Source organism: Sander vitreus, unplaced genomic scaffold (assembly GCF_031162955.1).
Source record: "Sander vitreus isolate 19-12246 unplaced genomic scaffold, sanVit1 ctg591_0, whole genome shotgun sequence".
Classification (NCBI taxonomy): domain Eukaryota; kingdom Metazoa; phylum Chordata; class Actinopteri; order Perciformes; family Percidae; genus Sander; species Sander vitreus.
In genome coordinates this window covers 18-22,756 of record NW_027595683.1, presented here as the reverse complement: position 1 = coordinate 22,756, position 22,739 = coordinate 18, and the positions used below count along the sequence as shown (strand labels likewise).

The following is a 22,739-nucleotide window of genomic DNA, read 5'->3' as shown; positions in this document are numbered from 1 at the left end:
CTGGGAATACCCGGTGCTGTAAGCTTTTTCTTTTCCGTCAGCAGAGGGCGCTAGTAATGGTCAAATGAAGCAAAAGCAAAACACTGTCTTCATTTTCTGAGCTCACTAGATGCCACTTTCTGTTCAACAAAGGGTTGAAAACACACTGAATTGCCATTCCTTTAACCCTTTTCTTTGAACAGAGATTGCCATCTAGTGAGCTTAGAAAATAAAGACAGTGGTTTGCAAAGCTTCATTTCACCATCGCCAGAGGGCGCTACTCCTCCTTTGCTGGAGACAGAGCTGACAAGGAAACTGTACGGAGGATGCAACTTTTTTTTTGGAAGCAACATCTTTAATTAAAACTAAAATAAACAACCTCACAGTGTTCAACAATTCAAGTAGGAGTTCATGCACTTTGACCATGAATTCTTTGTTCTTGTTCTTCAAGATTGTGCCGATCTGGATAGTTTTGAAATCAAAGATATCTACATTTTGGATCATGCAAATTTACGGAAGACGACAAGTCACTCAAGTCTGAGTAAAGGTAAAGTTCAAAAGAATTGAGAAATAATTACAGTAATGAAAAAAAATAAACATGGAAATACATACATGTAAGAATACATATAGCAACAGGCTAAATGAATGAATAAATATGGAACAAAACAAATGAAAGAATGCTTAAAAAATACAGCAGTGTTAATTACAGTACCGAAAAAAAAGAGAGCAAAAAAAAGCAATTCAACTTGTTGGTTCGAAGATGAATGTAGTTGAACTACCAGAGAGCTACTGCAAAATGTATAGGTGCACTACTAGTGTGATTACATGTAGTTGAGTACTCCTCAACCCCAAACTGCGTCTTCAACAGTTTTGAGAACCTCTGGGGTTCATCGTCTTTAAATAGCTTGTTTTCACTTGGTACACTCGCTTACGGCCATACCACCCTGAACACGCCCGATCTCGTCCGATCTCGGAAGCTAAGCAGGGTCGGGCCGGGTCAGTACTTGGATGGGAGACCGCCTGGGAATACCCGGTGCTGTAAGCTTTTCTTTTCCGTCAGCAGAGGGCGCTAGTAATGGTCAAATGAAGCAAAGCAAAACACTGTCTTCATTTTCTGAGCTCACTAGATGCCACTTTCTGTTCAACAAAGGGTTGAAAACACACTGAATTGCCATTCCTTTAACCCTTTTCTTTGAACAGAGATTGCCATCTAGTGAGCTTAGAAAAATAAAGACAGTGGTTTGCAAAGCTTCATTTCACCATCGCCAGAGGCGCTACTCCTCCTTTGCTGGAGACAGAGCTGACAAGGAAACTGTACGGAGGATGCAACTTTTTTTTTGGAAGCAACATCTTTAATTAAAACTAAAATAAACAACCTCACAGTGTTCAACAATTCAAGTAGGAGTTCATGCACTTTGACCATGAATTCTTTGTTCTTGTTCTTCAAGATTGTGCCGATCTGGATAGTTTTGAAATCAAAGATATCTACATTTTGGATCATGCAAATTTACGGAAGATCGACAAGTCACTCAAGTCTGAGTAAAGGTAAAGTTCAAAAGAATTGAGAAATAATTACAGTAATGAAAAAAATAAACATGGAAATACATACATGTAAGAATACATATAGCAACAGGCTAAATGAATGAATAAATATGGAACAAAACAAATGAAAGAATGCTTAAAAAATACAGCAGTGTTAATTACAGTACCGAAAAAAAAGAGAGCAAAAAAAGCAATTCAACTTGTTGGTTCGAAGATGAATGTAGTTGAACTACCAGAGAGCTACTGCAAAATGTATAGGTGCACTACTAGTGTGATTACATGTAGTTGAGTACTCCTCAACCCCAAACTGCGTCTTCAACAGTTTTGAGAACCTCTGGGGTTCATCGTCTTTAAATAGCTTGTTTTCACTTGGTACACTCGCTTACGGCCATACCACCCTGAACACGCCCGATCTCGTCCGATCTCGGAAGCTAAGCAGGGGTCGGGCCGGGTCAGTACTTGGATGGGAGACCGCCTGGGAATACCCGGTGCTGTAAGCTTTTCTTTTCCGTCAGCAGAGGGGCGCTAGTAATGGTCAAATGAAGCAAAGCAAAACACTGTCTTCATTTTCTGAGCTCACTAGATGCCACTTTCTGTTCAACAAAGGGTTGAAAACACACTGAATTGCCATTCCTTTAACCCTTTTCTTTGAACAGAGATTGCCATCTAGTGAGCTTAGAAAATAAAGACAGTGGTTTGCAAGCTTCATTTCACCATCGCCAGAGGCGCTACTCCTCCTTTGCTGGAGACAGAGCTGACAAGGAAACTGTACGGAGGATGCAACTTGGAAGCAACATCTTTAATTAAAACTAAAATAAACAACCTCACAGTGTTCAACAATTCAAGTAGGAGTTCATGCACTTTGACCATGAATTCTTTGTTCTTGTTCTTCAAGATTGTGCCGATCTGGATAGTTTTGAAATCAAAGATATCTACATTTTGGATCATGCAAATTTACGGAAGACGACAAGTCACTCAAGTCTGAGTAAAGGTAAAGTTCAAAAGAATTGAGAAATAATTACAGTAATGAAAAAAAATAAACATGGAAATACATACATGTAAGAATACATATAGCAACAGGCTAAATGAATGAATAAATATGGAACAAAACAAATGAAAGAATGCTTAAAAAATACAGCAGTGTTAATTACAGTACCGAAAAAAAGAGAGCAAAAAAAAGCAATTCAACTTGTTGGTTCGAAGATGAATGTAGTTGAACTACCAGAGAGCTACTGCAAAATGTATAGGTGCACTACTAGTGTGATTACATGTAGTTGAGTACTCCTCAACCCCCAAACTGCGTCTTCAACAGTTTTGAGAACCTCTGGGGTTCATCGTCTTTAAATAGCTTGTTTTCACTTGGTACACTCGCTTACGGCCATACCACCCTGAACACGCCCGATCTCGTCCGATCTCGGAAGCTAAGCAGGGTCGGGCCGGGTCAGTACTTGGATGGGGAGACCGCCTGGGAATACCCGGTGCTGTAAGCTTTTCTTTTCCGTCAGCAGAGGGCGCTAGTAATGGTCAAATGAAGCAAAGCAAAAACACTGTCTTCATTTTTCTGAGCTCACTAGATGCCACTTTCTGTTCAACAAAGGGTTGAAAACACACTGAATTGCCATTCCTTTAACCCTTTTCTTTGAACAGAGATTGCCCATCTAGTGAGCTTAGAAAAATAAAGACAGTGGTTTGCAAAGCTTCATTTCACCATCGCCAGAGAGCGCTACTCCTCCTTTGCTGGAGACAGAGCTGACAAGGAAACTGTACGGAGGATGCAACTGGAAGCAACATCTTTAATTAAAACTAAAATAAACAACCTCACAGTGTTCAACAATTCAAGTAGGAGTTCATGCACTTTGACCATGAATTCTTTGTTCTTGTTCTTCAAGATTGTGCCGATCTGGATAGTTTTGAAATCAAAGATATCTACATTTTGGATCATGCAAATTTACAGGAAGACGACAAGTCACTCAAGTCTGAGTAAAGGTAAAGTTCAAAAGAATTGAGAAATAATTACAGTAATGAAAAAAAATAAACATGGAAATACATACATGTAAGAATACATATAGCAACAGGCTAAATGAATGAATAAATATGGAACAAAACAAATGAAAGAATGCTTAAAAAATACAGCAGTGTTAATTACAGTACCGAGAAAAAAGAGAGCAAAAAAAAGCAATTCAACTTGTTGGTTCGAAGATGAATGTAGTTGAACTACCAGAGAGCTACTGCAAAATGTATAGGTGCACTACTAGTGTGATTACATGTAGTTGAGTACTCCTCAACCCCAAACTGCGTCTTCAACAGTTTTGAGAACCTCTGGGGTTCATCGTCTTTAAATAGCTTGTTTTTCACTTGGTACACTCGCTTACGGCCATACCACCCTGAACACGCCCGATCTCGTCCGATCTCGGAAGCTAAGCAGAGGTCGGGCCGGGTCAGTACTTGGATGGGAGACCGCCTGGGAATACCCGGTGCTGTAAGCTTTTCTTTTCCGTCAGCAGAGGGCGCTAGTAATGGTCAAATGAAGCAAAGCAAAACACTGTCTTCATTTTCTGAGCTCACTAGATGCCACTTTCTGTTCAACAAAGGGTTGAAAAACACACTGAATTGCCATTCCTTTAACCCTTTTCTTTGAACAGAGATTGCCATCTAGTGAGCTTAGAAAATAAAGACAGTGGTTTTGCAAAGCTTCATTTCACCATCGCCAGAGGCGCTACTCCTCCTTTGCTGGAGACAGAGCTGACAAGGAAACTGTACGGAGGATGCAACTTTTTTTTTGGAAGCAACATCTTTAATTAAAACTAAAATAAACAACCTCACAGTGTTCAACAATTCAAGTAGGAGTTCATGCACTTTGACCATGAATTCTTTGTTCTTGTTCTTCAAGATTGTGCCGATCTGGATAGTTTTGAAATCAAAGATATCTACATTTTGGATCATGCAAATTTACGGAAGACGACAAGTCACTCAAGTCTGAGTAAAGGTAAAGTTCAAAAGAATTGAGAAATAATTACAGTAATGAAAAAAATAAACATGGAAATACATACATGTAAGAATACATATAGCAACAGGCTAAATGAATGAATAAATATGGAACAAAACAAATGAAAGAATGCTTAAAAAATACAGCAGTGTTAATTACAGTACCCGAAAAAAAGAGAGCAAAAAAAAGCAATTCAACTTGTTGGTTCGAAGATGAATGTAGTTGAACTACCAGAGAGCTACTGCAAAATGTATAGGTGCACTACTAGTGTGATTACATGTAGTTGAGTACTCCTCAACCCCCAAACTGCGTCTTCAACAGTTTTGAGAACCTCTGGGGTTCATCGTCTTTAAATAGCTTGTTTTCACTTGGTACACTCGCTTACGGCCATACCACCCTGAACACGCCCGATCTCGTCCGATCTCGGAAGCTAAGCAGGGTCGGGCCGGGTCAGTACTTGGATGGGAGACCGCCTGGGAATACCCGGTGCTGTAAGCTTTTCTTTTCCGTCAGCAGAGGGCGCTAGTAATGGTCAAATGAAGCAAAGCAAAACACTGTCTTCATTTTCTGAGGCTCACTAGATGCCACTTTCTGTTCAACAAAGGGTTGAAAAACACACTGAATTGCCATTCCTTTAACCCTTTTCTTTGAACAGAGATTGCCATCTAGTGAGCTTAGAAAAATAAAGACAGTGGTTTGCAAGCTTCATTTCACCATCGCCAGAGGGCGCTACTCCTCCTTTGCTGGAGACAGAGCTGACAAGGAAACTGTACGGAGGATGCAACTTTTTTTTTGGAAGCAACATCTTTAATTAAAACTAAAATAAACAACCTCACAGTGTTCAACAATTCAAGTAGGAGTTCATGCACTTTGACCATGAATTCTTTGTTCTTGTTCTTCAAGATTGTGCCGATCTGGATAGTTTTGAAATCAAAGATATCTACATTTTGGATCATGCAAATTTACGGAAGACGACAAGTCACTCAAGTCTGAGTAAAGGTAAAGTTCAAAAGAATTGAGAAATAATTACAGTAATGAAAAAAATAAACATGGAAATACATACATGTAAGAATACATATAGCAACAGGCTAAATGAATGAATAAATATGGAACAAAACAAATGAAAGAATGCTTAAAAAATACAGCAGTGTTAATTACAGTACCGAAAAAAAGAGAGCAAAAAAAAGCAATTCAACTTGTTGGTTCGAAGATGAATGTAGTTGAACTACCAGAGAGCTACTGCAAAATGTATAGGTGCACTACTAGTGTGATTACATGTAGTTGAGTACTCCTCAACCCCAAACTGCGTCTTCAACAGTTTTGAGAACCTCTGGGGTTCATCGTCTTTAAATAGCTTGTTTTCACTTGGTACACTCGCTTACGGCCATACCACCCTGAACACGCCCGATCTCGTCCGATCTCGGAAGCTAAGCAGGAGTCGGGCCGGGTCAGTACTTGGATGGGAGACCGCCTGGGAATACCCGGTGCTGTAAGCTTTTTCTTTTCCGTCAGCAGAGGGCGCTAGTAATGGTCAAATGAAGCAAAGCAAAACACTGTCTTCATTTTCTGAGCTCACTAGATGCCACTTTCTGTTCAACAAAGGGTTGAAAACACACTGAATTGCCATTCCTTTAACCCTTTTCTTTGAACAGAGATTGCCATCTAGTGAGCTTAGAAAAATAAAGACAGTGGTTTGCAAAGCTTCATTTCACCATCGCTCAGAGGCGCTACTCCTCCTTTGCTGGAGACAGAGCTGACAAGGAAACTGTACGGAGGATGCAACTTTTTTTTTGGAAGCAACATCTTTAATTAAAACTAAAATAAACAACCTCACAGTGTTCAACAATTCAAGTAGGAGTTCATGCACTTTGACCATGAATTCTTTGTTCTTGTTCTTCAAGATTGTGCCGATCTGGATAGTTTTGAAATCAAAGATATCTACATTTTGGATCATGCAAATTTACGGAAGACGACAAGTCACTCAAGTCTGAGTAAAGGTAAAGTTCAAAAGAATTGAGAAATAATTACAGTAATGAAAAAAATAAACATGGAAATACATACATGTAAGAATACATATAGCAACAGGCTAAATGAATGAATAAATATGGAACAAAACAAATGAAAGAATGCTTAAAAAATACAGCAGTGTTAATTACAGTACCGAAAAAAAAGAGAGCAAAAAAAAGCAATTCAACTTGTTGGTTCGAAGATGAATGTAGTTGAACTACCAGAGAGCTACTGCAAAATGTATAGGTGCACTACTAGTGTGATTACATGTAGTTGAGTACTCCTCAACCCCAAACTGCGTCTTCAACAGTTTTGAGAACCTCTGGGGTTCATCGTCTTTAAATAGCTTGTTTTCACTTGGTACACTCGCTTACGGCCATACCACCCTGAACACGCCCGATCTCGTCCGATCTCGGAAGCTAAGCAGGGTCGGGCCGGGTCAGTACTTGGATGGGAGACCGCCTGGGAATACCCGGTGCTGTAAGCTTTTCTTTTCCGTCAGCAGAGGGCGCTAGTAATGGTCAAATGAAGCAAAAGCAAAACACTGTCTTCATTTTCTGAGCTCACTAGATGCCACTTTCTGTTCAACAAAGGGTTGAAAACACACTGAATTGCCATTCCTTTAACCCTTTTCTTTGAACAGAGATTGCCATCTAGTGAGCTTAGAAAATAAAGACAGTGGTTTGCAAAGCTTCATTTCACCATCGCCAGAGAGCGCTACTCCTCCTTTGCTGGAGACAGAGCTGACAAGGAAACTGTACGGAGGATGCAACTTTTTTTTGGAAGCAACATCTTTAATTAAAACTAAAATAAACAACCTCACAGTGTTCAACAATTCAAGTAGGAGTTCATGCACTTTGACCATGAATTCTTTGTTCTTGTTCTTCAAGATTGTGCCGATCTGGATAGTTTTGAAATCAAAGATATCTACATTTTGGATCATGCAAATTTACGGAAGACGACAAGTCACTCAAGTCTGAGTAAAGGTAAAGTTCAAAAGAATTGAGAAATAATTACAGTAATGAAAAAAAATAAACATGGAAATACATACATGTAAGAATACATATAGCAACAGGCTAAATGAATGAATAAATATGGAACAAAACAAATGAAAGAATGCTTAAAAAAATACAGCAGTGTTAATTACAGTACCCGAAAAAAAAGAGCAAAAAAAAGCAATTCAACTTGTTGGTTCGAAGATGAATGTAGTTGAACTACCAGAGAGCTACTGCAAAATGTATAGGTGCACTACTAGTGTGATTACATGTAGTTGAGTACTCCTCAACCCCAAACTGCGTCTTCAACAGTTTTGAGAACCTCTGGGGTTCATCGTCTTTAAATAGCTTGTTTTCACTTGGTACACTCGCTTACGGCCATACCACCCTGAACACGCCCGATCTCGTCCGATCTCGGAAGCTAAGCAGGGAGTCGGGCCGGGTCAGTACTTGGATGGGAGACCGCCTGGGAATACCCGGTGCTGTAAGCTTTTCTTTTCCGTCAGCAGAGGGCGCTAGTAATGGTCAAATGAAGCAAAGCAAAACACTGTCTTCATTTTCTGAGCTCACTAGATGCCACTTTCTGTTCAACAAAGGGTTGAAAACACACTGAATTGCCATTCCTTTAACCCTTTTCTTTGAACAGAGATTGCCATCTAGTGAGCTTAGAAAATAAAGACAGTGGTTTGCAAAGCTTCATTTCACCATCGCCAGAGGCGCTACTCCTCCTTTGCTGGAGACAGAGCTGACAAAGGAAACTGTACGGAGGATGCAACTTTTTTTTTGGAAGCAACATCTTTAATTAAAACTAAAATAAACAACCTCACAGTGTTCAACAATTCAAGTAGGAGTTCATGCACTTTGACCATGAATTCTTTGTTCTTGTTCTTCAAGATTGTGCCGATCTGGATAGTTTTGAAATCAAAGATATCTACATTTTGGATCATGCAAATTTACGGAAGACGACAAGTCACTCAAGTCTGAGTAAAGGTAAAGTTCAAAAGAATTGAGAAATAATTACAGTAATGAAAAAAAATAAACATGGAAATACATACATGTAAGAATACATATAGCAACAGGCTAAATGAATGAATAAATATGGAACAAAACAAATGAAAGAATGCTTAAAAAATACAGCAGTGTTAATTACAGTACCGAAAAAAAGAGCAAAAAAAAGCAATTCAACTTGTTGGTTCGAAGATGAATGTAGTTGAACTACCAGAGAGCTACTGCAAAATGTATAGGTGCACTACTAGTGTGATTACATGTAGTTGAGTACTCCTCAACCCCAAACTGCGTCTTCAACAGTTTTGAGAACCTCTGGGGTTCATCGTCTTTAAATAGCTTGTTTTTCACTTGGTACACTCGCTTACGGCCATACCACCCTGAACACGCCCGATCTCGTCCGATCTCGGAAGCTAAGCAGGGAGTCGGGCCGGGTCAGTACTTGGATGGGGAGACCGCCTGGGAATACCCGGTGCTGTAAGCTTTTCTTTTCCGTCAGCAGAGGGCGCTAGTAATGGTCAAATGAAGCAAAAGCAAAACACTGTCTTCATTTTCTGAGCTCACTAGATGCCACTTTCTGTTCAACAAAGGGTTGAAAAACACACTGAATTGCCATTCCTTTAACCCTTTTCTTTGAACAGAGATTGCCATCTAGTGAGCTTAGAAAAATAAAGACAGTGGTTTGCAAAGCTTCATTTCACCATCGCCAGAGGCGCTACTCCTCCTTTGCTGGAGACAGAGCTGACAAGGAAACTGTACGGAGGATGCAACTTTTTTTTGGAAGCAACATCTTTAATTAAAACTAAAATAAACAACCTCACAGTGTTCAACAATTCAAGTAGGAGTTCATGCACTTTGACCATGAATTGATATGTTCTTGTTCTTCAAGATTGTGCCGATCTGGATAGTTTTGAAATCAGAGATATCTACATTTTGGATCATGCAAATTTGCGGAAGGCGACAAGTCACTCAAGTCTGAGTAAAGGTAAAGTTCAAAAGAATTGAGAAATAATTACAGTAATGAAAAAAAATAAACATGGAAATACATACATGTAAGAATACATATAGCAACAGGCTAAATGAATGAATAAATATGGAACAAAACAAATGAAAGAATGCTTAAAAAATACAGCAGTGTTAATTACAGTACCGAAAAAAAAGAGCAAAAAAAAGCAATTCAACTTGTTGGTTCGAAGATGAATGTAGTTGAACTACCAGAGAGCTACTGCAAAATGTATAGGTGCACTACTAGTGTGATTACATGTAGTTGAGTACTCCTCAACCCCAAACTGCGTCTTCAACAGTTTTGAGAACCTCTGGGGTTCATCGTCTTTAAATAGCTTGTTTTCACTTGGTACACTCGCTTACGGCCATACCACCCTGAACACGCCCGATCTCGTCCGATCTCGGAAGCTAAGCAGGGTCGGGCCGGGTCAGTACTTGGATGGGAGACCGCCTGGGAATACCCGGTGCTGTAAGCTTTTCTTTTCCGTCAGCAGAGGGGCGCTAGTAATGGTCAAATGAAGCAAAGCAAAACACTGTCTTCATTTTCTGAGCTCACTAGATGCCACTTTCTGTTCAACAAAGGGTTGAAAACACACTGAATTGCCATTCCTTTAACCCTTTTCTTTGAACAGAGATTGCCATCTAGTGAGCTTAGAAAATAAAGACAGTGGTTTCACAAGCTTCATTTCACCATCGCCAGAGGCGCTACTCCTCCTTTGCTGGAGACAGAGCTGACAAGGAAACTGTACGGAGGATGCAACTTTTTTTTTGGAAGCAACATCTTTAATTAAAACTAAAATAAACAACCTCACAGTGTTCAACAATTCAAGTAGGAGTTCATGCACTTTGACCATGAATTCTTTGTTCTTGTTCTTCAAGATTGTGCCGATCTGGATAGTTTTGAAATCAAAGATATCTACATTTTGGATCATGCAAATTTGCGGAAGGCGACAAGTCACTCAAGTCTGAGTAAAGGTAAAGTTCAAAAGAATTGAGAAATAATTACAGTAATGAAAAAAAATAAACATGGAAATACATACATGTAAGAATACATATAGCAACAGGCTAAATGAATGAATAAATATGGAACAAAACAAATGAAAGAATGCTTAAAAAATACAGCAGTGTTAATTACAGTACCGAAAAAAAGAGAGCAAAAAAAAGCAATTCAACTTGTTGGTTCGAAGATGAATGTAGTTGAACTACCAGAGAGCTACTGCAAAATGTATAGGTGCACTACTAGTGTGATTACATGTAGTTGAGTACTCCTCAGCCCCAAACTGCGTCTTCAACAGTTTTGAGAACCTCTGGGGTTCATCGTCTTTAAATAGCTTGTTTTCACTTGGTACACTCGCTTACGGCCATACCACCCTGAACACGCCCGATCTCGTCCGATCTCGGAAGCTAAGCAGGGTCGGGCCGGGTCAGTACTTGGATGGGAGACCGCCTGGGAATACCCGGTGCTGTAAGCTTTTCTTTTCCGTCAGCAGAGGGCGCTAGTAATGGTCAAATGAAGCAAAGCAAAACACTGTCTTCATTTTCTGAGCTCACTAGATGCCACTTTCTGTTCAACAAAGGGTTGAAAACACACTGAATTGCCATTCCTTTAACCCTTTTCTTTGAACAGAGATTGCCATCTAGTGAGCTTAGAAAATAAAGACAGTGGTTTGCAAAGCTTCATTTCACCATCGCCAGAGGGCGCTACTCCTCCTTTGCTGGAGACAGAGCTGACAAGGAAACTGTACGGAGGATGCAACTTTTTTTTTTTGGAAGCAACATCTTTAATTAAAACTAAAATAAACAACCTCACAGTGTTCAACAATTCAAGTAGGAGTTCATGCACTTTGACCATGAATTGAATATTCTTGTTCTTCAAGATTGTGCCGATCTGGATAGTTTTGAAATCAGAGATATCTACATTTTGGATCATGCAAATTTGCGGAAGACGACAAGTCACTCAAGTCTGAGTAAAGGTAAAGTTCAAAAGAATTGAGAAATAATTACAGTAATGAAAAAATAAACATGGAAATACATACATGTAAGAATACATATAGCAACAGGCTAAATGAATGAATAAATATGGAACAAAACAAATGAAAGAATGCTTAAAAATACAGCAGTGTTAATTACAGTACCGAAAAAAAGAGAGCAAAAAAAGCAATTCAACTTGTTGGTTCGAAGATGAATGTAGTTGAACTACCAGAGAGCTACTGCAAAATGTATAGGTGCACTACTAGTGTGATTACATGTAGTTGAGTACTCCTCAACCCCAAACTGCGTCTTCAACAGTTTTGAGAACCTCTGGGGTTCATCGTCTTTAAATAGCTTGTTTTTCACTTGGTACACTCGCTTACGGCCATACCACCCTGAACACGCCCGATCTCGTCCGATCTCGGAAGCTAAGCAGGGGTCGGGCCGGGTCAGTACTTGGATGGGAGACCGCCTGGGAATACCCGGTGCTGTAAGCTTTTCTTTTCCGTCAGCAGAGGGCGCTAGTAATGGTCAAATGAAGCAAAGCAAAACACTGTCTTCATTTTCTGAGCTCACTAGATGCCACTTTCTGTTCAACAAAGGGTTGAAAACACACTGGATTGCCATTCCTTTAACCCTTTTCTTTGAACAGAGATTGCCATCTAGTGAGCTTAGAAAATAAAGACAGTGGTTTGCAAAGCTTCATTTCACCATCGCCAGAGGCGCTACTCCTCCTTTGCTGGAGACAGAGCTGACAAGGAAACTGTACGGAGGATGCAACTTTTTTTTGGGAAGCAACATCTTTAATTAAAACTAAAATAAACAACCTCACAGTGTTCAACAATTCAAGTAGGATTTCATGCACTTTGACCATGAATTGAATATTCTTGTTCTTCAAGATTATGCCGATCTGGATAGTTTTGAAATCAGAGATATCTACATTTTGGATCATGCAAATTTACGGAAGAGCGACAAGTCACTCAAGTCTGAGTAAAGGTAAAGTTCAAAAGAATTGAGAAATAATTACAGTAATGAAAAAAATAAACATGGAAATACATACATGTAAGAATACATATAGCAACAGGCTAAATGAATGAATAAATATGGAACAAAACAAATGAAAAGAATGCTTAAAAAATACAGCAGTGTTAATTACAGTACCGAAAAAAAGAGAGCAAAAAAAGCAATTCAACTTGTTGGTTCGAAGATGAATGTAGTTGAACTACCAGAGAGCTACTGCAAAATGTATAGGTGCACTACTAGTGTGATTACATGTAGTTGAGTACTCCTCAACCCCAAACTGCGTCTTCAACAGTTTTGAGAACCTCTGGGGTTCATCGTCTTTAAATAGCTTGTTTTCACTTGGTACACTCGCTTACGGCCATACCACCCTGAACACGCCCGATCTCGTCCGATCTCGGAAGCTAAGCAGGGTCGGGCCGGGTCAGTACTTGGATGGGAGACCGCCTGGGAATACCCGGTGCTGTAAGCTTTTCTTTTCCGTCAGCAGAGGGCGCTAGTAATGGTCAAATGAAGCAAAAGCAAAACACTGTCTTCATTTTCTGAGCTCACTAGATGCCACTTTCTGTTCAACAAAGGGTTGAAAACACACTGAATTGCCATTCCTTTAACCCTTTTCTTTGAACAGAGATTGCCATCTAGTGAGCTTAGAAAATAAAGACAGTGGTTTGCAAAGCTTCATTTCACCATCGCCAGAGAGCGCTACTCCTCCTTTGCTGGAGACAGAGCTGACAAAGGAAACTGTACGGAGGATGCAACTTTTTTTTTGGAAGCAACATCTTTAATTAAAACTAAAATAAACAACCTCACAGTGTTCAACAATTCAAGTAGGAGTTCATGCACTTTGACCATGAATTCTTTGTTCTTGTTCTTCAAGATTGTGCCGATCTGGATAGTTTTGAAATCAAAGATATCTACATTTTGGATCATGCAAATTTACGAGAAGACGACAAGTCACTCAAGTCTGAGTAAAGGTAAAGTTCAAAAGAATTGAGAAATAATTACAGTAATGAAAAAAATAAACATGGAAATACATACATGTAAGAATACATATAGCAACAGGCTAAATGAATGAATAAATATGGAACAAAACAAATGAAAGAATGCTTAAAAAATACAGCAGTGTTAATTACAGTACCGAAAAAAAGAGAGCAAAAAAAAGCAATTCAACTTGTTGGTTCGAAGATGAATGTAGTTGAACTACCAGAGAGCTACTGCAAAATGTATAGGTGCACTACTAGTGTGATTACATGTAGTTGAGTACTCCTCAACCCCCAAACTGCGTCTTCAACAGTTTTGAGAACCTCTGGGGTTCATCGTCTTTAAATAGCTTGTTTTCACTTGGTACACTCGCTTACGGCCATACCACCCTGAACACGCCCGATCTCGTCCGATCTCGGAAGCTAAGCAGGGTCGGGCCGGGTCAGTACTTGGATGGGGAGACCGCCTGGGAATACCCGGTGCTGTAAGCTTTTCTTTTCCGTCAGCAGAGGGCGCTAGTAATGGTCAAATGAAGCAAAGCAAAACACTGTCTTCATTTTCTGAGCTCACTAGATGCCACTTTCTGTTCAACAAAGGGTTGAAAACACACTGAATTGCCATTCCTTTAACCCTTTTCTTTGAACAGAGATTGCCATCTAGTGAGCTTAGAAAATAAAGACAGTGGTTTGCAAAGCTTCATTTCACCATCGCCAGAGGGCGCTACTCCTCCTTTGCTGGAGACAGAGCTGACAAGGAAACTGTACGGAGGATGCAACTTTTTTTTTGGAAGCAACATCTTTAATTAAAACTAAAATAAACAACCTCACAGTGTTCAACAATTCAAGTAGGAGTTCATGCACTTTGACCATGAATTCTTTGTTCTTGTTCTTCAAGATTGTGCCGATCTGGATAGTTTTGAAATCAAAGATATCTACATTTTGGATCATGCAAATTTACGGAAGACGACAAGTCACTCAAGTCTGAGTAAAGGTAAAGTTCAAAAGAATTGAGAAATAATTACAGTAATGAAAAAAAATAAACATGGAAATACATACATGTAAGAATACATATAGCAACAGGCTAAATGAATGAATAAATATGGAACAAAACAAATGAAAGAATGCTTAAAAAATACAGCAGTGTTAATTACAGTACCGAAAAAAAAGAGAGCAAAAAAAAGCAATTCAACTTGTTGGTTCGAAGATGAATGTAGTTGAACTACCAGAGAGCTACTGCAAAATGTATAGGTGCACTACTAGTGTGATTACATGTAGTTGAGTACTCCTCAACCCCAAACTGCGTCTTCAACAGTTTTGAGAACCTCTGGGGTTCATCGTCTTTAAATAGCTTGTTTTCACTTGGTACACTCGCTTACGGCCATACCACCCTGAACACGCCCGATCTCGTCCGATCTCGGAAGCTAAGCAGGGTCGGGCCGGGTCAGTACTTGGATGGGAGACCGCCTGGGAATACCCGGTGCTGTAAGCTTTTTCTTTTCCGTCAGCAGAGGGCGCTAGTAATGGTCAAATGAAGCAAAGCAAAACACTGTCTTCATTTTCTGAGCTCACTAGATGCCACTTTCTGTTCAACAAAGGGTTGAAAACACACTGAATTGCCATTCCTTTAACCCTTTTCTTTGAACAGAGATTGCCATCTAGTGAGCTTAGAAAAATAAAGACAGTGGTTTGCAAAGCTTCATTTCACCATCGCCAGAGGGCGCTACTCCTCCTTTGCTGGAGACAGAGCTGACAAGGAAACTGTACGGAGGATGCAACTGGAAGCAACATCTTTAATTAAAACTAAAATAAACAACCTCACAGTGTTCAACAATTCAAGTAGGAGTTCATGCACTTTGACCATGAATTCTTTGTTCTTGTTCTTCAAGATTGTGCCGATCTGGATAGTTTTGAAATCAAAGATATCTACATTTTGGATCATGCAAATTTACGGAAGACGACAAGTCACTCAAGTCTGAGTAAAGGTAAAGTTCAAAAGAATTGAGAAATAATTACAGTAATGAAAAAAAATAAACATGGAAATACATACATGTAAGAATACATATAGCAACAGGCTAAATGAATGAATAAATATGGAACAAAACAAATGAAAGAATGCTTAAAAAATACAGCAGTGTTAATTACAGTACCGAAAAAAAGAGAGCAAAAAAAAGCAATTCAACTTGTTGGTTCGAAGATGAATGTAGTTGAACTACCAGAGAGCTACTGCAAAATGTATAGGTGCACTACTAGTGTGATTACATGTAGTTGAGTACTCCTCAACCCCAAACTGCGTCTTCAACAGTTTTGAGAACCTCTGGGGTTCATCGTCTTTAAATAGCTTGTTTTCACTTGGTACACTCGCTTACGGCCATACCACCCTGAACACGCCCGATCTCGTCCGATCTCGGAAGCTAAGCAGGGTCGGGCCGGGTCAGTACTTGGATGGGAGACCGCCTGGGAATACCCGGTGCTGTAAGCTTTTCTTTTCCGTCAGCAGAGGGCGCTAGTAATGGTCAAATGAAGCAAAGCAAAAACACTGTCTTCATTTTCTGAGCTCACTAGATGCCACTTTCTGTTCAACAAAGGGTTGAAAACACACTGAATTGCCATTCCTTTAACCCTTTTCTTTGAACAGAGATTGCCATCTAGTGAGCTTAGAAAATAAAGACAGTGGTTTGCAAAGCTTCATTTCACCATCGCCAGAGGGCGCTACTCCTCCTTTGCTGGAGACAGAGCTGACAAGGAAACTGTACTGGAGGATGCAACTTTTTTTTTGGAAGCAACATCTTTAATTAAAACTAAAATAAACAACCTCACAGTGTTCAACAATTCAAGTAGGAGTTCATGCACTTTGACCATGAATTCTTTGTTCTTGTTCTTCAAGATTGTGCCGATCTGGATAGTTTTGAAATCAAAGATATCTACATTTTGGATCATGCAAATTTACGGAAGATCGACAAGTCACTCAAGTCTGAGTAAAGGTAAAGTTCAAAAGAATTGAGAAATAATTACAGTAATGAAAAAAAATAAACATGGAAATACATACATGTAAGAATACATATAGCAACAGGCTAAATGAATGAATAAATATGGAACAAAACAAATGAAAGAATGCTTAAAAATACAGCAGTGTTAATTACAGTACCGAAAAAAAGAGAGCAAAAAAAGCAATTCAACTTGTTGGTTCGAAGATGAATGTAGTTGAACTACCAGAGAGCTACTGCAAAATGTATAGGTGCACTACTAGTGTGATTACATGTAGTTGAGTACTCCTCAACCCCCAAACTGCGTCTTCAACAGTTTTGAGAACCTCTGGGGTTCATCGTCTTTAAATAGCTTGTTTTCACTTGGTACACTCGCTTACGGCCATACCACCCTGAACACGCCCGATCTCGTCCGATCTCGGAAGCTAAGCAGGGTCGGGCCGGGTCAGTACTTGGATGGGAGACCGCCTGGGAATACCCGGTGCTGTAAGCTTTTTCTTTTCCGTCAGCAGAGGGCGCTAGTAATGGTCAAATGAAGCAAAGCAAAACACTGTCTTCATTTTCTGAGCTCACTAGATGCCACTTTCTGTTCAACAAAGGGTTGAAAAACACACTGAATTGCCATTCCTTTAACCCTTTTCTTTGAACAGAGATTGCCATCTAGTGAGCTTAGAAAAATAAAGACAGTGGTTTGCAAAGCTTCATTTCACCATCGCCAGAGGGCGCTACTCCTCCTTTGCTGGAGACAGAGCTGACAAGGAAACTGTACGGAGGATGCAACTTTTTTTTTGGAAGCAACATCTTTAATTAAAACTAAAATAAACAACCTCACAGTGTTCAACAATTCAAGTAGGAGTTCATGCACTTTGACCATGAATTCTTTGTTCTTGTTCTTCAAGATTGTGCCGATCTGGATAGTTTTGAAATCAAAGATATCTACATTTTGGATCATGCAAATTTACGGAAGACGACAAGTCACTCAAGTCTGAGTAAAGGTAAAGTTCAAAAGAATTGAGAAATAATTACAGTAATGAAAAAAATAAACATGGAAATACATACATGTAAGAATACATATAGCAACAGGCTAAATGAATGAATAAATATGGAACAAAACAAATGAAAGAATGCTTAAAAAATACAGCAGTGTTAATTACAGTACCGAAAAAAAAGAGAGCAAAAAAAAGCAATTCAACTTGTTGGTTCGAAGATGAATGTAGTTGAACTACCAGAGAGCTACTGCAAAATGTATAGGTGCACTACTAGTGTGATTACATGTAGTTGAGTACTCCTCAACCCCCAAACTGCGTCTTCAACAGTTTTGAGAACCTCTGGGGTTCATCGTCTTTAAATAGCTTGTTTTCACTTGGTACACTCGCTTACGGCCATACCACCCTGAACACGCCCGATCTCGTCCGATCTCGGAAGCTAAGCAGGGTCGGGCCGGGTCAGTACTTGGATGGGAGACCGCCTGGGAATACCCGGTGCTGTAAGCTTTTTCTTTTCCGTCAGCAGAGGGCGCTAGTAATGGTCAAATGAAGCAAAGCAAAACACTGTCTTCATTTTCTGAGCTCACTAGATGCCACTTTCTGTTCAACAAAGGGTTGAAAACACACTGAATTGCCATTCCTTTAACCCTTTTCTTTGAACAGAGATTGCCATCTAGTGAGCTTAGAAAAATAAAGACAGTGGTTTGCAAAGCTTCATTTCACCATCGCCAGAGGGCGCTACTCCTCCTTTGCTGGAGACAGAGCTGACAAGGAAACTGTACGGAGGATGCAACTTTTTTTTTGGAAGCAACATCTTTAATTAAAACTAAAATAAACAACCTCACAGTGTTCAACAATTCAAGTAGGAGTTCATGCACTTTGACCATGAATTCTTTGTTCTTGTTCTTCAAGATTGTGCCGATCTGGATAGTTTTGAAATCAAAGATATCTACATTTTGGATCATGCAAATTTACGGAAGACGACAAGTCACTCAAGTCTGAGTAAAGGTAAAGTTCAAAAGAATTGAGAAATAATTACAGTAATGAAAAAAAATAAACATGGAAATACATACATGTAAGAATACATATAGCAACAGGCTAAATGAATGAATAAATATGGAACAAAACAAATGAAAGAATGCTTAAAAATACAGCAGTGTTAATTACAGTACCGAAAAAAAAGAGCAAAAAAAAGCAATTCAACTTGTTGGTTCGAAGATGAATGTAGTTGAACTACCAGAGAGCTACTGCAAAATGTATAGGTGCACTACTAGTGTGATTACATGTAGTTGAGTACTCCTCAACCCCAAACTGCGTCTTCAACAGTTTTGAGAACCTCTGGGGTTCATCGTCTTTAAATAGCTTGTTTTCACTTGGTACACTCGCTACGGCCATACCACTCCTGAACACGCCCGATCTCGTCCGATCTCGGAAGCTAAGCAGGGTCGGGCCGGGTCAGTACTTGGATGGGAGACCGCCTGGGAATACCCGGTGCTGTAAGCTTTTTCTTTTCCGTCAGCAGAGGGCGCTAGTAATGGTCAAATGAAGCAAAGCAAAACACTGTCTTCATTTTCTGAGCTCACTAGATGCCACTTTCTGTTCAACAAAGGGTTGAAAACACACTGAATTGCCATTCCTTTAACCCTTTTCTTTGAACAGAGATTGCCATCTAGTGAGCTTAGAAAATAAAGACAGTGGTTTGCAAAGCTTCATTTCACCATCGCCAGAGGGCGCTACTCCTCCTTTGCTGGAGACAGAGCTGACAAGGAAACTGTACGGAGGATGCAACTTTTTTTTTGGAAGCAACATCTTTAATTAAAACTAAAATAAACAACCTCACAGTGTTCAACAATTCAAGTAGGAGTTCATGCACTTTGACCATGAATTCTTTGTTCTTGTTCTTCAAGATTGTGCCGATCTGGATAGTTTTGAAATCAAAGATATCTACATTTTGGATCATGCAAATTTACGGAAGACGACAAGTCACTCAAGTCTGAGTAAAGGTAAAGTTCAAAAGAATTGAGAAATAATTACAGTAATGAAAAAAATAAACATGGAAATACATACATGTAAGAATACATATAGCAACAGGCTAAATGAATGAATAAATATGGAACAAAACAAATGAAAGAATGCTTAAAAAATACAGCAGTGTTAATTACAGTACCGAAAAAAAGAGAGCAAAAAAAAGCAATTCAACTTGTTGGTTCGAAGATGAATGTAGTTGAACTACCAGAGAGCTACTGCAAAATGTATAGGTGCACTACTAGTGTGATTACATGTAGTTGAGTACTCCTCAACCCCAAACTGCGTCTTCAACAGTTTTGAGAACCTCTGGGGTTCATCGTCTTTAAATAGCTTGTTTTCACTTGGTACACTCGCTTACGGCCATACCACCCTGAACACGCCCGATCTCGTCCGATCTCGGAAGCTAAGCAGGGTCGGGCCGGGTCAGTACTTGGATGGGAGACCGCCTGGGAATACCCGGTGCTGTAAGCTTTTCTTTTCCGTCAGCAGAGGGCGCTAGTAATGGTCAAATGAAGCAAAGCAAAACACTGTCTTCATTTTTCTGAGCTCACTAGATGCCACTTTCTGTTCAACAAAGGGTTGAAAACACACTGAATTGCCATTCCTTTAACCCTTTTCTTTGAACAGAGATTGCCATCTAGTGAGCTTAGAAAATAAAGACAGTGGTTTGCAAGCTTCATTTCACCATCGCCAGAGGGCGCTACTCCTCCTTTGCTGGAGACAGAGCTGACAAGGAAACTGTACGGAGGATGCAACTTTTTTTTTGGAAGCAACATCTTTAATTAAAACTAAAATAAACAACCTCACAGTGTTCAACAATTCAAGTAGGAGTTCATGCACTTTGACCATGAATTCTTTGTTCTTGTTCTTCAAGATTGTGCCGATCTGGATAGTTTTGAAATCAAAGATATCTACATTTTGGATCATGCAAATTTACGGAAGACGACAAGTCACTCAAGTCTGAGTAAAGGTAAAGTTCAAAAGAATTGAGAAATAATTACAGTAATGAAAAAAATAAACATGGAAATACATACATGTAAGAATACATATAGCAACAGGCTAAATGAATGAATAAATATGGAACAAAACAAATGAAAGAATGCTTAAAAATACAGCAGTGTTAATTACAGTACCGAAAAAAAGAGAGCAAAAAAAGCAATTCAACTTGTTGGTTCGAAGATGAATGTAGTTGAACTACCAGAGAGCTACTGCAAAATGTATAGGTGCACTACTAGTGTGATTACATGTAGTTGAGTACTCCTCAACCCCCAAACTGCGTCTTCAACAGTTTTGAGAACCTCTGGGGGTTCATCGTCTTTAAATAGCTTGTTTTCACTTGGTACACTCGCTTACGGCCATACCACTCCTGAACACGCCCGATCTCGTCCGATCTCGGAAGCTAAGCAGGGTCGGGCCGGGTCAGTACTTGGATGGGAGACCGCCTGGGAATACCCGGTGCTGTAAGCTTTTTCTTTTCCGTCAGCAGAGGGCGCTAGTAATGGTCAAATGAAGCAAAGCAAAACACTGTCTTCATTTTCTGAGCTCACTAGATGCCACTTTCTGTTCAACAAAGGGTTGAAAACACACTGAATTGCCATTCCTTTAACCCTTTTCTTTGAACAGAGATTGCCATCTAGTGAGCTTAGAAAAATAAAGACAGTGGTTTGCAAAGCTTCATTTCACCATCGCCAGAGGGCGCTACTCCTCCTTTGCTGGAGACAGAGCTGACAAGGAAACTGTACGGAGGATGCAACTTTTTTTTTGGAAGCAACATCTTTAATTAAAACTAAAATAAACAACCTCACAGTGTTCAACAATTCAAGTAGGAGTTCATGCACTTTGACCATGAATTCTTTGTTCTTGTTCTTCAAGATTGTGCCGATCTGGATAGTTTTGAAATCAAAGATATCTACATTTTGGATCATGCAAATTTACGGAAGACGACAAGTCACTCAAGTCTGAGTAAAGGTAAAGTTCAAAAGAATTGAGAAATAATTACAGTAATGAAAAAAATAAACATGGAAATACATACATGTAAGAATACATATAGCAACAGGCTAAATGAATGAATAAATATGGAACAAAACAAATGAAAGAATGCTTAAAAAATACAGCAGTGTTAATTACAGTACCGAAAAAAAGAGCAAAAAAAAGCAATTCAACTTGTTGGTTCGAAGATGAATGTAGTTGAACTACCAGAGAGCTACTGCAAAATGTATAGGTGCACTACTAGTGTGATTACATGTAGTTGAGTACTCCTCAACCCCCAAACTGCGTCTTCAACAGTTTTGAGAACCTCTGGGGTTCATCGTCTTTAAATAGCTTGTTTTCACTTGGTACACTCGCTACGGCCATACCACCCTGAACACGCCCGATCTCGTCCGATCTCGGAAGCTAAGCAGGGTCGGGCCGGGTCAGTACTTGGATGGGAGACCGCCTGGGAATACCCGGTGCTGTAGCTTTTTCTTTTCCGTCAGCAGAGGGCGCTAGTAATGGTCAAATGAAGCAGCAAAACACTGTCTTCATTTTTCTGAGCTCACTAGATGCCACTTTCTGTTCAACAAAGGGTTGAAAACACACTGAATTGCCATTCCTTTAACCCTTTTCTTTGAACAGAGATTGCCATCTAGTGAGCTTAGAAAAATAAAGACAGTGGTTTGCAAAGCTTCATTTCACCATCGCCAGAGGGCGCTACTCCTCCTTTGCTGGAGACAGAGCTGACAAGGAAACTGTACGGAGGATGCAACTTTTTTTTTGGGAAGCAACATCTTTAATTAAAACTAAAATAAACAACCTCACAGTGTTCAACAATTCAAGTAGGAGTTCATGCACTTTGACCATGAATTCTTTGTTCTTGTTCTTCAAGATTGTGCCGATCTGGATAGTTTTGAAATCAAAGATATCTACATTTTGGATCATGCAAATTTACGGAAGATCGACAAGTCACTCAAGTCTGAGTAAAGGTAAAGTTCAAAAGAATTGAGAAATAATTACAGTAATGAAAAAAATAAACATGGAAATACATACATGTAAGAATACATATAGCAACAGGCTAAATGAATGAATAAATATGGAACAAAACAAATGAAAGAATGCTTAAAAAATACAGCAGTGTTAATTACAGTACCGAAAAAAGAGAGCAAAAAAAGCAATTCAACTTGTTGGTTCGAAGATGAATGTAGTTGAACTACCAGAGAGCTACTGCAAAATGTATAGGTGCACTACTAGTGTGATTACATGTAGTTGAGTAC

At 39.5% G+C, this 22,739-nt stretch overlaps 22 non-coding genes across 22 annotated transcripts; all 22 read left to right on the top strand.

The window, feature by feature from the left end:
- Positions 1-905: 905 nt before the first annotated feature.
- Positions 906-1,024, top strand: LOC144514452 (5S ribosomal RNA). Its single transcript, XR_013501395.1, has one exon. It is a non-coding gene; the product is annotated as a 5S ribosomal RNA (ribosomal RNA).
- An 877-nt stretch (positions 1,025-1,901) lies between these two features.
- Positions 1,902-2,021, top strand: LOC144514455 (5S ribosomal RNA). The gene has a single exon (XR_013501398.1). It is a non-coding gene; the product is annotated as a 5S ribosomal RNA (ribosomal RNA).
- Positions 2,022-2,891: 870 nt separating this feature from the next.
- Positions 2,892-3,011, top strand: LOC144514460 (5S ribosomal RNA). Its single transcript, XR_013501402.1, has one exon. It is a non-coding gene; the product is annotated as a 5S ribosomal RNA (ribosomal RNA).
- Positions 3,012-3,887: 876 nt separating this feature from the next.
- LOC144514461 (5S ribosomal RNA) lies at positions 3,888-4,007 on the top strand. Its single transcript, XR_013501403.1, has one exon. It is a non-coding gene; the product is annotated as a 5S ribosomal RNA (ribosomal RNA).
- An 879-nt stretch (positions 4,008-4,886) lies between these two features.
- LOC144514451 (5S ribosomal RNA) lies at positions 4,887-5,005 on the top strand. Its single transcript, XR_013501394.1, has one exon. It is a non-coding gene; the product is annotated as a 5S ribosomal RNA (ribosomal RNA).
- An 878-nt stretch (positions 5,006-5,883) lies between these two features.
- On the top strand, positions 5,884-6,003 carry LOC144514462 (5S ribosomal RNA). Its single transcript, XR_013501404.1, has one exon. It is a non-coding gene; the product is annotated as a 5S ribosomal RNA (ribosomal RNA).
- An 879-nt stretch (positions 6,004-6,882) lies between these two features.
- LOC144514450 (5S ribosomal RNA) lies at positions 6,883-7,001 on the top strand. The gene has a single exon (XR_013501393.1). It is a non-coding gene; the product is annotated as a 5S ribosomal RNA (ribosomal RNA).
- An 878-nt stretch (positions 7,002-7,879) lies between these two features.
- On the top strand, positions 7,880-8,000 carry LOC144514463 (5S ribosomal RNA). The gene has a single exon (XR_013501405.1). It is a non-coding gene; the product is annotated as a 5S ribosomal RNA (ribosomal RNA).
- Positions 8,001-8,876: 876 nt separating this feature from the next.
- LOC144514464 (5S ribosomal RNA) lies at positions 8,877-8,998 on the top strand. Its single transcript, XR_013501406.1, has one exon. It is a non-coding gene; the product is annotated as a 5S ribosomal RNA (ribosomal RNA).
- Positions 8,999-9,876: 878 nt separating this feature from the next.
- LOC144514449 (5S ribosomal RNA) lies at positions 9,877-9,995 on the top strand. Its single transcript, XR_013501392.1, has one exon. It is a non-coding gene; the product is annotated as a 5S ribosomal RNA (ribosomal RNA).
- An 877-nt stretch (positions 9,996-10,872) lies between these two features.
- On the top strand, positions 10,873-10,991 carry LOC144514448 (5S ribosomal RNA). Its single transcript, XR_013501391.1, has one exon. It is a non-coding gene; the product is annotated as a 5S ribosomal RNA (ribosomal RNA).
- Positions 10,992-11,867: 876 nt separating this feature from the next.
- LOC144514454 (5S ribosomal RNA) lies at positions 11,868-11,987 on the top strand. The gene has a single exon (XR_013501397.1). It is a non-coding gene; the product is annotated as a 5S ribosomal RNA (ribosomal RNA).
- An 876-nt stretch (positions 11,988-12,863) lies between these two features.
- Positions 12,864-12,982, top strand: LOC144514447 (5S ribosomal RNA). Its single transcript, XR_013501390.1, has one exon. It is a non-coding gene; the product is annotated as a 5S ribosomal RNA (ribosomal RNA).
- Positions 12,983-13,862: 880 nt separating this feature from the next.
- Positions 13,863-13,982, top strand: LOC144514459 (5S ribosomal RNA). Its single transcript, XR_013501401.1, has one exon. It is a non-coding gene; the product is annotated as a 5S ribosomal RNA (ribosomal RNA).
- An 878-nt stretch (positions 13,983-14,860) lies between these two features.
- LOC144514468 (5S ribosomal RNA) lies at positions 14,861-14,979 on the top strand. The gene has a single exon (XR_013501410.1). It is a non-coding gene; the product is annotated as a 5S ribosomal RNA (ribosomal RNA).
- An 871-nt stretch (positions 14,980-15,850) lies between these two features.
- On the top strand, positions 15,851-15,969 carry LOC144514467 (5S ribosomal RNA). Its single transcript, XR_013501409.1, has one exon. It is a non-coding gene; the product is annotated as a 5S ribosomal RNA (ribosomal RNA).
- An 879-nt stretch (positions 15,970-16,848) lies between these two features.
- Positions 16,849-16,967, top strand: LOC144514466 (5S ribosomal RNA). Its single transcript, XR_013501408.1, has one exon. It is a non-coding gene; the product is annotated as a 5S ribosomal RNA (ribosomal RNA).
- Positions 16,968-17,848: 881 nt separating this feature from the next.
- Positions 17,849-17,967, top strand: LOC144514457 (5S ribosomal RNA). Its single transcript, XR_013501400.1, has one exon. It is a non-coding gene; the product is annotated as a 5S ribosomal RNA (ribosomal RNA).
- Positions 17,968-18,844: 877 nt separating this feature from the next.
- LOC144514465 (5S ribosomal RNA) lies at positions 18,845-18,963 on the top strand. The gene has a single exon (XR_013501407.1). It is a non-coding gene; the product is annotated as a 5S ribosomal RNA (ribosomal RNA).
- An 877-nt stretch (positions 18,964-19,840) lies between these two features.
- LOC144514446 (5S ribosomal RNA) lies at positions 19,841-19,959 on the top strand. The gene has a single exon (XR_013501389.1). It is a non-coding gene; the product is annotated as a 5S ribosomal RNA (ribosomal RNA).
- Positions 19,960-20,835: 876 nt separating this feature from the next.
- LOC144514456 (5S ribosomal RNA) lies at positions 20,836-20,955 on the top strand. The gene has a single exon (XR_013501399.1). It is a non-coding gene; the product is annotated as a 5S ribosomal RNA (ribosomal RNA).
- Positions 20,956-21,831: 876 nt separating this feature from the next.
- LOC144514453 (5S ribosomal RNA) lies at positions 21,832-21,950 on the top strand. The gene has a single exon (XR_013501396.1). It is a non-coding gene; the product is annotated as a 5S ribosomal RNA (ribosomal RNA).
- The last annotated feature ends 789 nt before the right edge of the window (positions 21,951-22,739 follow it).